Here is a 12,970-nt window from a genome sequence, read left to right as displayed (position 1 = left end):
TCAAGCTGGAAGCACGGCGGAATGTCGCAGTAGTTTCATTTAGATGGTAATCGTCTTCGACGAATTTCAGAGGATCGCGATTTAATTTCGAGCTATTAAACGGATTTTGAGACGTGCGTTCTTTTGGTTCATCCATCACAAACGCACACACACACTCTCACTGTCTTTCTTGGATCGAGCCTCTATTTTCCTCCGATATACTTGTATGCGCCACTAGATGTTTGGATGTACAAAATATTCTCTTTAATTATAATTTAATTCGGTTATTTGACCTTATTTAAGCCCCATGACTAAGTCATACGTTAATGTGAGTGGCGACGCATATAAATATTACGGATGTAAAGCGCACCAGATGACTTTTTGGCGTGGGGCGCTGATGATAACTGTTTGCAATATACCTCTCTGATAATTAATTATTAATGAATCGAGAAGAAAAGATCGACTAATTTAAAACTTAGGCACTTGGTTAATATCGTAAGCAATGACTAACTTGGAAAAATAGACAACTTTGACATGCAATGTAACATGAAACATCTCAGCCGTGGATCTTAATTAAAAGGGTACTTTAAAAAAATGGTTGCCCAATTTACTCAATTTAAACCTCAGAAACGCTGAGTACTAAGTGTTTACAGCGACTTAAATGATATTTTATTGTATTTGAAGGCGAGAGAAAAGTTTTAACAAATCAATACTCTTGATGATGAATGGCCACAGCGGCGAGGAAAACACTGATGGCGTAGTAATTATCAAGTCAAGTTAAGAACATATAAATACCACGGAATCATTAAAGAGCCTTCAAATAAATCACAAATATATTATTTCTAATCAACCTAGTGAATGAAGAACAATGTCGGATAGTTTCTATTGACAGCACCGTAATATGACCATTCAGGAATAATATTAAAATAGAAATATAAATGATAAAAATGTGGGCGAAATGACCACCATCGTAGAGATACCTAAAGTATTGAATCACTAGTACGAGAAAATATGATTAAAAAAACCATTTATATCATTGCATTACGAGATACATGGATGCAATAATAACGCAGTTTGTCATGAGGTCTAAGTTAGACGATTTTTTTTACGTTTTTTCATTATTCATGTGTATTGGCACCTCCGTAAATTGCAATGACACCAAACAGGAGGAAGTTTAATTTTTAACATCTTAAGAATGTTTCCAAAACCAGATAAAAGATAAAGAATAAGGAAATAAATCACATAATGGTATATAAATTACAAACAATTCAATTGGCATAAATGTTCGTGAATTCAGTTTCGATTCTGTCCCGTCCAGTAATGCACATCGCGTACTACGAACTCGCCAATAATGCGGTGGCAGTTCCGCCTTCCCCGCCTCTCCTTCGACCAGGATATCTAAAACACCCAGCACCGAAATCAGAGCGGGGATGTTGGGATTGTTCTTTTTCTCCCTCCTAGTAGCCACTTCTCTGACCCCTTCTCTTTCCCCGTCGATTCCTATTTCTTTGCGGCGCGGAAATAATTTTTTTTTTTGGCAGCCCCTTATCCCGCAATCAACAACCGCGTTAACCGCGGCTCGATAACAAAAGAAGATCCGACCGCGGAGAAAGAAAAAAAAATGAAGAATCCCGAAAAACCGCTACTTATGAAGGGGAAGAGAAAAAAGAAATAAACACACCGCCATCCCCTCGGAGGAAGACGAAGGATGAGATGAGGGAGGGACGGAGTGGAGGAGTTGGATTTGGTGGGAGTGAAGAAGAGGAGGAGGGGGGAACGAAAAAAAAAGATGAAACTCGACCGGCGAAATCTTTATTTTCATTTCCTTCTTCCCAAATCACATACACACACACCCACAGACCCCTTACCCCTCTCAATTTCTCCCTTCCCCCTTTGCCATTCTCTCCTACCGCACCACCCCCACCCCCGAACCCTTCTCGTGGCACGGTAGAGAAGCCCTTATAACCGCCTCAGCCTCTCTTTTACAACTCAAAATGACTTTTTCATTCTTCTCTTGTTTTCCTAATCTCGCCGCATCTGGGAGGAGGGGTTGGAGAGGGGTGTGCGCCGGGAAGTCGGAGTGGGGCAGGGTGAGCCCCTGGTGGTGGTGTGGTGGAGGAGGCGTTCCGGGGGGAGGAATGGTGGGGTGGGGGACGGGGAGGGAGGGAAGAGGAGAAAAGTAATCTGATGCGTTTTCCTCCCTTCCGATGAGGGAATTAATTTCCGAGAGGGAATAGGAGAAGAAATGGCCAAGATTATAACGTTTGATAATGATAATAAAAAAGTGGAAGTTTTTGCCGCATTGAATAATTCATTGGAAAATAAAATTAACTGCATTGCTGCTTGTTTGCAGCGGCTCTATCTAGCGGGTGGAACTGGGGAAGGGGTGGGTAAGGGGGTTGGAGGGGAGAGTTTCCAATTTCGAGCATTAATTGAAAGGGCGGAGCTTTTCCAGACAGTCAGCGGTATGAACGGCGGAGTCTTTTGAAAATTACGAAACAAGGAATGTCGCAGCGTAATGGAGAACTATGTATCGACGTACGATACTATCAAGAACCCTTTTGTATTAGTCATTTCTCGTGAGAATATACGCCAATATTAAGCCACAAAGGCAATTTATCTTATCCAGCACAGGAGCAACTTCCTCACAATCCTCGAAGGTACATTTCGTGTTTAAATTTCCTTAAGGTAACAATTTATGTGGGCCATTAAAAGATTACATTAGTCACATCATATTTGAATCGGTGATATTATTATCCATGATGAAGTATACCATCTTTAGATACTAATGGAATACTCGGGAAAACGTAGCGGGAATAAATTGCTGGAATGCCAAGAAAAATATTTTCTCGATCATGCCAGGAATCGCAGTTAGATGAGAAATGTTTCCCAACAAAACGAATAAGCATTCCCTCCATAAATATTAGATTCCACTGTTTTCTCAAAGCAGATCAGTTTTAGAGTTTTTGTTCCGTTTTCATTATAATTGCCTCAATAGAACTAAATCCAATTTATGCCAACCATGATGCATGGTGAAAGCCTTCGTTAATTTTCAATTTTTTATTTAATGCTTCCACTTAAAAGTATATTTTACGGGATTACTAACAGGTTTATCCAATAACTACTGTACCTGCCATAAATATCAATATCTCTGTTAGCTTTGAGCACAATTTTGCCTTTCTCATTAAATTGGCTATATAGTATATCATTAAATTAAATTATTTGATGGTAACTTTTTTGATTGAGAATTTGTATTCCAATCACCTAAGGCATTTATAATAATGTTTCAAATCTACATATTCTATAGCTATCAGCTATACAATGGGGGCAATTTCGGCAATAGAATATACCACGCTTGACAATGCCTCCATGTTTGTACTTACCTACGTATAATCGTTAATGTTTGCCTAAGGCAGCAAAAATGACAATACATACATATAATGACAATGAAAATACTCTTCTCCGTCTTATTACGTCCAAATGAAACTTGTGCATACCAGGATGAGCATGAACCTCAACTAAACGAGAGAAAATGGGTAACTGTGACAAGGGATGGTAATTTAGAACAAGTTATGAGTGAGCCATGATAGAATGCGCAATGATTTCCCCAGTAACTGAGCAATATGGAAAAAAATCGGCCTCTAGTAAAAAAGTAACTACCTAAAGATAGTGTAGTAACGTCGTACATTAGAATATTACAAAAAAGTACAAAAATAGGTTATTTGTTCATCATTAATTGCAGAAAACTAGAACCTGTGACAGCATGCGAGAAATTTGCCTCGTCATATTGAGAGAATGGACTAAAGTTGAACCGCTTAACGAGGGGGAAGATGTAGATGAGTGGTTTCTGAAGGATGGGTGTATCCTAATGCGGAAGAAGTGACTCAGAAGACAGATATTATTATAGTATTATTAGAAGCTTAGAAGCATGCAAGAAATAGCGAATTAATAAGAGGAGAACAAAAGAAGGAACGCAGAAAAGGATACTACTGAAGAAACTACAAGAAGACGGAAGTATTCTTTTCTAACCATAGCCTAAACCTGGACTTAATTCCACTGTTTCCACCCCGAAAGGAACGGCGGGAATGCTTTGTGCGCAATTTCCGCGAGTGGAATTCCGAAAGATGAACACCGAAAGGGAAGTGATATACGAGAAAGAGAAAAGAGATCATTATTCGACCAACGAGTTGATCCTGAAACAAAGTGAAAAGATCACCCCTAACGCAGCCCGAAAAAAAGCGTATAGTATATGCGATCCGCTTCTTCAGCTCGAGGAATACCAAGGGAGACAGGAAGGAAGAGGGAACTCTTGGAGCGGTGGATTCTTTTTGGCGATGAAAAGACGATGGTAGCACGGTCGGCGACAAAGGACCACCCTCCACCCTGCATCCCCTCACCTCATCCCTTATATCCCCTCATCACATCACCAATCTCCCGACACTTCCCTCCATCCCGACCACTCCCATGGCGTGCCCTCTCCTCCGCACTCACCCAACCCTTCCCAACCCTCGTTTAATCTTCACGCGGGGGACTGAGGGGGTGGAGGGAAAGAGGGAGACCTTTCTAATAACCCTCGTCTGGATCTACCAGGAAAATACCACTCTCCCACCCTTCCCTTTCTCCACTCCAAACCCTCCCCCGCCTTCTCCTCTCCCCTCCCCTCTCACACCTCCTCCCTCTCGTCCACCACCACCCCCGAATCACTCCCGTCCCCACCTACCCTTTTTCATTCATTAATCCACACCCTCATTCTCCCCCCCTCTCGCCCTTCCTGCCTCCACGTCCTCGTTCCCAACGCTTCCCTTGTCGAACCCTTCCTTGCCCCTCTCCCCCACCCGCGCTCAATTCCCTTTTGCTTCCCGCACCCTTCCCCTCTTCCCCTTTTCTTTCACATCACCAGGAGTTGGTTATCTAAGGATCGCCTCGTCGAGGGTCCACACTAGGCTCTCCTTTCGGCTGGACACTGTCCACCCCTCTCTCATTCTCGCTCCCGCTTGGTCGTCTCCCATTTTCCCGCTTGAATGAACGTACCCCCTCATTCTTAGTCTTCGTCTGAGGTTTCTTTCCGTCCGTCGTGAATTTCGTTGTTCTTGATTCCTCAGGATGTCACCGCGTTGATGGAAAATTGTCGACAAAGTTGACCAAACACACGTGGGAAGGTGGAGGAGGTCAATCAATGACGGCGGCGCGTCTTTCGAGGTTCTCACTCCAAAGATCAATGGCTGAGATCCGAAAGCTATCCTTACTCCTTCTGTGCTTATGGCATGGTAGATGCTTTCGCTGTGTCTATGCTCCATGCATACTCAGTCTGAAAAATTCACTTTTTCTCCTCGGAGATGGGTGAAATGTTACCATTTTATCGACTGTTGCCGGGATATTAGTGACTGGATGTGGTAAATTTTGCCAAATGTGGCTGGAGCCTTATGGAGCAAGTGCCGATTGGAACAGGTCATTTTTATCAGTCGTGATATTAGAAGAACCAAACAGTCAAGTCTCCAATTTCGTGGAACTGTCCAAATAGCTACGAAAGGATAACTAGGTGATGCATAACTTCTTATCCTCCGTTCCGTCCGCGGGAATTAATACCTGAGAGTGAACACGTGGGTTGGCTACAAGCCGTGTCAGAATTTTTCTTTTCAAACTCTTCTACAGTTTATAAAGAGCAGGCCATAGCATCTGCCCAGTGTTTCTGTAATTGATCTTTTCGTGCTGCTGTTCATGGATTTTTGTCCTGAAATTGTCGCAAGTACGAAGCTACGAGGGTCATCCGGAAAGTAGTACCCGTTCGTGAAATAAAGACACAAAAGTAAATATTAACAAACATAAAAAATTTTATTTGAAAGAGGATACTTTAAACTACTTCTCAACATAATCTCCAAGCAAATTAAGGCATTTGTCATAACGTGTGACAAGTTTCTGTATTCCTGCTGCATAGTCCTTCGCCGCCAGCTCATTGAGATACGCGAGGGACCCATCTTGCACAAATTTTTGCATAATGCAGATGGTGTTTAACAATTTCATGAACAATTGTTCGAGAAACATTGGGAAAATGCTCACAGATGTCATCAATTGTGACGCGCCGATCGTTCCTCACGAATTCGTCAACTGAGCTCACCAGTTGGTCTGTAATGACAGACGGTCTACCCGAACGCTCATCGTCGTGTGTGTTCCCCCTCCCCATGTTGAAGTTGCGACACCACCGCCGAACAGACGACTCGTCCATTACATTGTCTCCATACACCTCCTTTAATTGGCGATGAATATCACATGGGCGAACGTTTCTTGCATTGAGGAATTTAATCACTGCCCTCACTTCACAACTGGCGGCGTTCTCAATTTTTTTAAACATTGTAAACAATCACAGAAACAACACAGGCAATGCTAGCGTCACGCAACTTGGCTCAGAGAAGGCAGACAAGCCACTGAAGCTATCTGACCTCGTCCAGCGGCTACTCGCGTCGTCAGCACTTCATGCGGCACGAACGGGTACTACTTTCCAGATGACCCTCGTACTTCTTGTGCTTCCTCGTGTGCTTGAATTTGCTTCCGTTGGAATGTCGTCAAAGCGGCAACCCGCTCATCCCACGCGAGACCAGTGGTTGCATAACGTCGAGAGCGTTCTTCGAAACGGAGGCGACTCCTTTCGCGTTTGACCCAAGGCTATGTGATGCCTATTGAAGGCCCTGGTTCTGATATCTTTTGGTCCAGTGTCGACGGGAGTTTTCAGTGGTATCCCGATTCCTGCTTGGGGTGCTTCGTGGAGAAAATTTTAACTGAATAAAACTTACTTTGGATGGGGCGTTAAACTGTGGACTCCTTAGCGCCTTTCGTTAAGAGTAGGCTAATGCCGACAGTATATTTATCTCCACCCTCCCTCAATTTCCTGAAAATCTTACCATTACCAAATTACCCACCTGGCCCTAATTGCGAAAATGACACCAATTACTACTACTACTGCTACTGGGAGCATCCGAAGCATTTGTTCTATTATGAAACGGAATGGGTGGAACACTCAATCTCTAGAAGCCCGATGTACTATTGATAAACTAGGATGTGCAGACTCAATATTGTAGTGGAGTCATATTCATGACGATGCTCGGCATTATAACAAAAGTAAGTCGGTGGAAAAAGAAATTTGAAATCAAATAGAACTGATAAATGCATGACCTATGTTATTGAAAATCACCTTAATACTTTGGAATTCGGACGTATTCAAATTATTTACATTTTGAAGAGAGAATTAGGAAAAGTCCAGGAGGGGTATAAAGATAAATTACTTATAATAAATAATAATAAATAATGTAGGGTTTATTGGATTTCAATAAAATTGAACCTTATCTGGAACTCTCTTAAATATAATATCTTGTATAACTCATAGGATTATTCGGAAGGTAAAGCAATTAAAATTATATTCTACTGACAAATTCCCTTTTCGAAAAGAGACGCGCCAAGGTAAATATAATTAGTATCCCTGGATAGGATCTAGAACTCATTACACATTTCAGTTTATATATGCCGCTTAAATGATGCCTTTTTTAAAGGCTTCCATTTCCTATTTATCTAAGAGGTAACGGATCAATGGCTTTTCGATTTAAGCTTAAACAATAGCGCTTTGAAATTGAGTGTTATGATTTGAAACCTTTTCCAATTTCAGCCAGTTATGTACGCACGCACTGAAACTGATACGGAAGAAAAGTTAATTAATATCGAGGTATAGAGTAAAAGCTGTAGTTTAAAAAAAAATGCAAATTGATAGGAGCGCATATTTAGGTTAGAGGAGAGGACTACAGAAGGAAAACCAATTATAACCCCCATTTATTTTCATTGCTATAATAATGACAGGTAATTAAAGAATTGTACACAGAACTTATCCATGCTCTAATTGATAATGAATTTTGGATTACTATTATTTAATTTTATTATTCAAATAATATGGAGATGGCTTATTGAATAAATAAAGGTAGCGGAGTTAATCTCACTATAAAATTGGTTTGTAGGTGATTAGAGTAATATGAAAAAGAGAAATGTATATATTTTGATCCAATAATGTATTTTTGGAAAACATATCATCTTGGATATAGACAAGATTTATTTATAATTATAATTCTAGTTCAAAGATACAGAAAATGGTTAGCAATAAGGCTAAACGAGTAATCCTTGCAAGGTATTTCTGTCAAAGAGGGAACTTTCGTCTATTTGCTTTCAATTTTCATATTCATGAGGTATCTCCTGTCCTAAGGGCTATTGGTTTAACTAGGTCCTACTAAATAGTCTCATTATTTAAAAGGCTAATGATCATTATTTTGCATGTCTCGATAAATATGGAAGGCTTGAATGGTAAAAATTACTGTCAGCACGCAATCAGAATAAAGTTAGGGTAAATGATGACGTAAACCTACCATTTATGCCATGAGAATGCAATGACACGATGGTATATTGTTAGAAATCACTATGCAACCAACTATTTCTTAGCAAAAAATCAAAGTTAATGAAAATTATAAATGTTAAATGAATCTAAAAGAATATTTTATGTGATATTTTCATTTATAAACATTAATGTGCAAAGATATAAAGAATACGTTATGAGTAAAAGATCCCTTTCTATTTCTATCCTGTGACACTGAAGTTTATATTTAATGAGTTAAAATAATACTAACCACAATATTCTTTCATTTTCAGAACTCATTGAAGATGCCTGATATGGATTACCTGGCAATACCATTTTGAGAGAATTAAGGTACTAGTACAAAGAAATAATATTTATAAGCTTTAAAATTATAATACTCCAGTTGGGGAGAAATGAGTAACATAGCCTAATTTCCTAATTTTAATAAAAAATGATTTTGCAAATATGGTAAATCCGACAGACTACTATAGATTAGTGAAAACCAAAGTTTGTAATGTTCTACTCGGCTTTTATTGTCCTGACCGCAGTTTCAGCGCCTTAGCGCCATTAACAAAGGTAACAAAATGCTACCATAAATTTACCTACGCTACAACTACAATATACAGTAATTTTTGCACCTATGACAATGACGGTAAGAAATTGAAGCCGAGGTCGGGGCAGTATAAATAGTGATTAACAATAAAAAGTCTGGTTTTCATTGTTTCTGAGCAAATATTTGCAACGAATGGGAAATTTCAACGACTGGAATGAGATTTTCCTATGTAAACGTTAAAAGACTATTGTTATCTAGCATCACCAATTCTGTATTACGTTTTCACTAATGGGATCACGTTGTTTTTTTCAAAACTTTGAACCGATTCATTATATTGTCGTAAAGTCTCCAAAGATATGATATATTAAGATAATTTCCTGGACGAGAAGAAGCAGTGTCCTTTGCTAGGCGTCTGTGGAGTAATTATTATTTTCCTGAGAACCTTCAACTTGATTAATAGAAGCTCGCTGCCAAACTATTCTTGTACGGACAGCTTCGAAGGTCGAGCGAGAGTTCAATAAAATGGAAACAAGGAGTTCTCGGAACCGATCGACAGGAAATTCCATTCTTTCCATCGTTTTGACTCCAGATACGCAATTTGAATTTTCCTGGCTTATTTCAAACGGCGGATGATGAATGAAGTTGCGGAAATTAAGACGAGCTTTTGTATTTCGGATCGCAGATAGCCGCCGTCCCCCCATCCCGCTTGTTTGACGCACCCTGCCTTGCCAACACTACCACACCTCCCTCCCCCCCCCCACCGTGGAGGCCGACGCTTGTGTCTCCGGGTCTTGAACGCCAACGAAAATAGTACGATGGAACAAAAGAACCAATCTCAATCATCCTCCTTATGTTCATTAGTTATTTTTTCAAAGAAAAGAAGTAATATATCCGAAATAATTCTCTACAAGTCACCCCTCCTATCCCTTGTTCTTAAGCCACGTGTCTCGGAGTGGGGCCACCAGTACTCTTCAACATAAGGATAACAAAAAAAGGAGACAGTTGAAAACAAAATAAAACAAATTTTCGCCTTAAGAAGGCTATATATTCCATTCGTGTGCTGAAAGGAATAATTCATTGTTTAGTTTTCACGTGATTTTATTTTTATCCGTCAGTCTGACGCGTGACTATCCAATCCCCTGAAGAAATATCAACGTGGAAATATGACTTTGGAGTTGCTACCACATCGTGCCGGTTAATAATGAATGCTTTCAGAGTCGTCGAATGATACCTGCATCCCATGAACATAGTAGCTGATGCTAAAGTTAACTTTGTTGGGCAGACCTCATCGACAAAATCCAAATCCAGTGATTCAGATTCTATCTCGGGTATGGATGACATGATTATCAGTAGTCAAATACAGCCATCCTATTAGCTTATCCTTGAAAAATTTTAATACTTAACGTTCAACCTATTACATTCACGTTTGTTCTTTTTTTCAATTCTTCATTTTGGCTGCTTAATTGTTTCCGAGAAGCTGGTATAATCCCATAATACATCCAATTAGTTTGTTTTAGTCCCTCTTTGAAGTTTCCAAAAAATATCATTCCTCGTCTAGTCTCTGTGGAACTTCCTCATTGATCATTCGCTCGGTCTATTTTATCAGGATCAATCTTCTTTAACACCGAAATTCCGTTGCTACTAATATTCTCTTGCTGTTATTATCCATTCCCCTCGAGAACCAAATAGGAAATCTAATCATGTTTTAATAAGGTACTTTCTCACATCGAGGCTTTTGTTCAGGCTCTTGTTAATTTACCTTTCATTTCTCTTCTATCAAAAGCGTTCGTAATTCCTAGGATATTTTTTTTTTTTAACCTTTCAGCAGCAAAAATTGCAAGTCTCACCTTGGCCTTTATTCTTGTACTCCTCCGTGGATACAATGTGTACCAGGGAATGGATTTTGCCAGTTTACGGTCTCTCGGCGTTATGATCTCAAACTTTACCGCATATTGCTCTAGCATCCGAAATCAGTACCAACAAAATGAAAAATAGCAAGATGGTTTATGCAAAATGGAGAGGCCTTTTCAAGCACACCGAATTTTGATCTACTGAAAATATTTAAGGCTTGGATCTTTCATTCAGCTTTATCTGAGGGAACTTCCGAGGCAAGTGGCGAAACATGACCTAAAAATCCAGAACTCCGACAGTGAGAACTCAGGAAGAAGAATGCTTTCACTTGCATTTCGCCACGAAAATTTGCAGCGCAAAATTATCCCGTGAGTTTTAAAATTTGTGAAATAACCAAGAGTTAATCTGTTCTGCTTTCCGTCTCTTTAGCGATCCGTTTACATTATGCGATGACTGTAAAACATTTTCTCCAGCAAAATAGTCACCGCTTCATCCTCGCCAGTAAATTACCACACGTGCATTAAGCAGCATGTAAGGGGGAACAATTCCCTACTGATCAATAGGAGGATTTCCACCCTAGATATGTGTGCGATTCCTAAATGGCTCCAATTACCTATTCAATGGCGACAGCGATCTACGCGTTCGCGCACCTATCCAGATATAGTAGATACGCGCGCCACTTGCTCCGTTACCCTGCTCGAAACTTCGCAGGTTCAAGTGGATCGACCGTTACTCTCCACTGCTTTTCACATCCGTGTAGGGTTTTCTTTTCTGGAGAAGAAGTTCTTCCGACGCATGAAAAACGTAAACCACCGACGTCTTTTATTTCGGCGGAATGGATCCCGCCCTCCCCCGGGCGTCGGACCGCTTCACTCCGATTCACTCCGCACCCCCCATTCCTCCTTCCCCTCACACTCCTCCTCCCTCCCCCTCCATCTTTCTCTTCATTTCCTTCCACTCCTTCCTTACTCAACCTTCCTAAAACCAACCCGTTCTCCTCCGCACCCTCCTCGGAAATCCCCGCCCGTTAAAACTCTTCCCTTACCTCTCCTCCTCACTACCCACCGTCCTCTTCCACTCCCCTACCATCCCTCTTTCCGTCTTACTACCACCCCCCCCCCCGCGCACGAATCTCTCTCTCCCTTCCCGCTACATCTGACTTTAATGAGAAATTTTCACTCCGATAATTTTTCCATTAACTGGGCTGTAACCTCTATTAGCAGGGACCATGGAAGAGCAGTCTTCGAGAGGAAACAGAAGGGGGTTTTTCGGTATATAGAGGGTGTTTGTGTGTGCGAGCGTGTGTGTGTGTGTGCGCGTAAAAAAATAGGAATAGGGAGCGCAGTGGGAAGGGTAAGAGGGTTTTTCCCCCACCCTATCTTCTTTTTCCTCTTCTCTCTCCCCCTGCCCGGTAACACTTCCATTTACTCACCATGCCCCATTCTCCCTAGGATTCTCTTTCTCCCTCCCCCACCCTTTTACGAATCCCCTTCGTGGGACAGGGGAAAGGAAATGTAATGGCTGAAGGGAAAGGGATGAGAGGAGGTAAAAGGGGATTTACTTCTCCCCCTCTTATCATTTATACAATTGTTTGCGTGTATATGTATTGGTGCGTGTGCATAGCTATATAGATTATATGTATATCGTATTTCCATAATGTATATATATATATTCATATATATATATATATATATATATATATTCATATATATATATATATATATATATATGAATATATAATTCATATATGTATATCGTATACTATATGTATATATAATGTGTATATATATATATATATATATATATATATATATATATATATTCGATTGACAAACAAATATAGCCAACAGAAATGAAGCACACGATAAACGGAATATTCAATGGCGCGACCACCTTCGTCAGCGGAAGGAAGAAGGCTTTTCAACCTTCCGGAGAACACAAGCCAAATAAAACCTCAACCAGAGGAGTTCTATCAAATTACAAATAAAGTGATCCCACCTCCTCTTATCTTAGTGTCTCTGACAACCCTTCATCATAGGCTCGTAATATATCACGGTGAAACGCCTTGTACCAAATTGCATATTTCTGTGGAAAAGTGCGTTACTCTTTTGCTGTTATGGGTACATTATTTTGGTTGCCGATAATGCAGGGGAAATCAAAAGACAATATCAATCAATGACAACTGTTGAGACCCGGTGAAT

The 12,970-nt window shown here is 40.4% G+C and overlaps 1 long non-coding RNA gene across 1 annotated transcript in view; it reads left to right on the top strand.

The window, feature by feature from the left end:
- Positions 1-12,970, top strand: part of LOC139697815 (uncharacterized) — a 984,864-nt gene that overhangs the window by 216,893 nt on the left and 755,001 nt on the right. The window contains exon 3 of the long non-coding RNA XR_011702819.1: positions 8,659-8,716. This is a non-coding gene — a long non-coding RNA (uncharacterized lncRNA). The remainder of the gene's footprint in view (positions 1-8,658; positions 8,717-12,970) is intronic.

This window comes from Hetaerina americana, unplaced genomic scaffold (genome assembly GCF_022747635.1).
Source record: "Hetaerina americana unplaced genomic scaffold, ioHetAmer1.1.p SCAF_8, whole genome shotgun sequence".
NCBI classification, from domain to species: Eukaryota; Metazoa; Arthropoda; class Insecta; order Odonata; family Calopterygidae; genus Hetaerina; species Hetaerina americana.
This window is presented reverse-complemented; position numbering and strand designations above follow the sequence as displayed.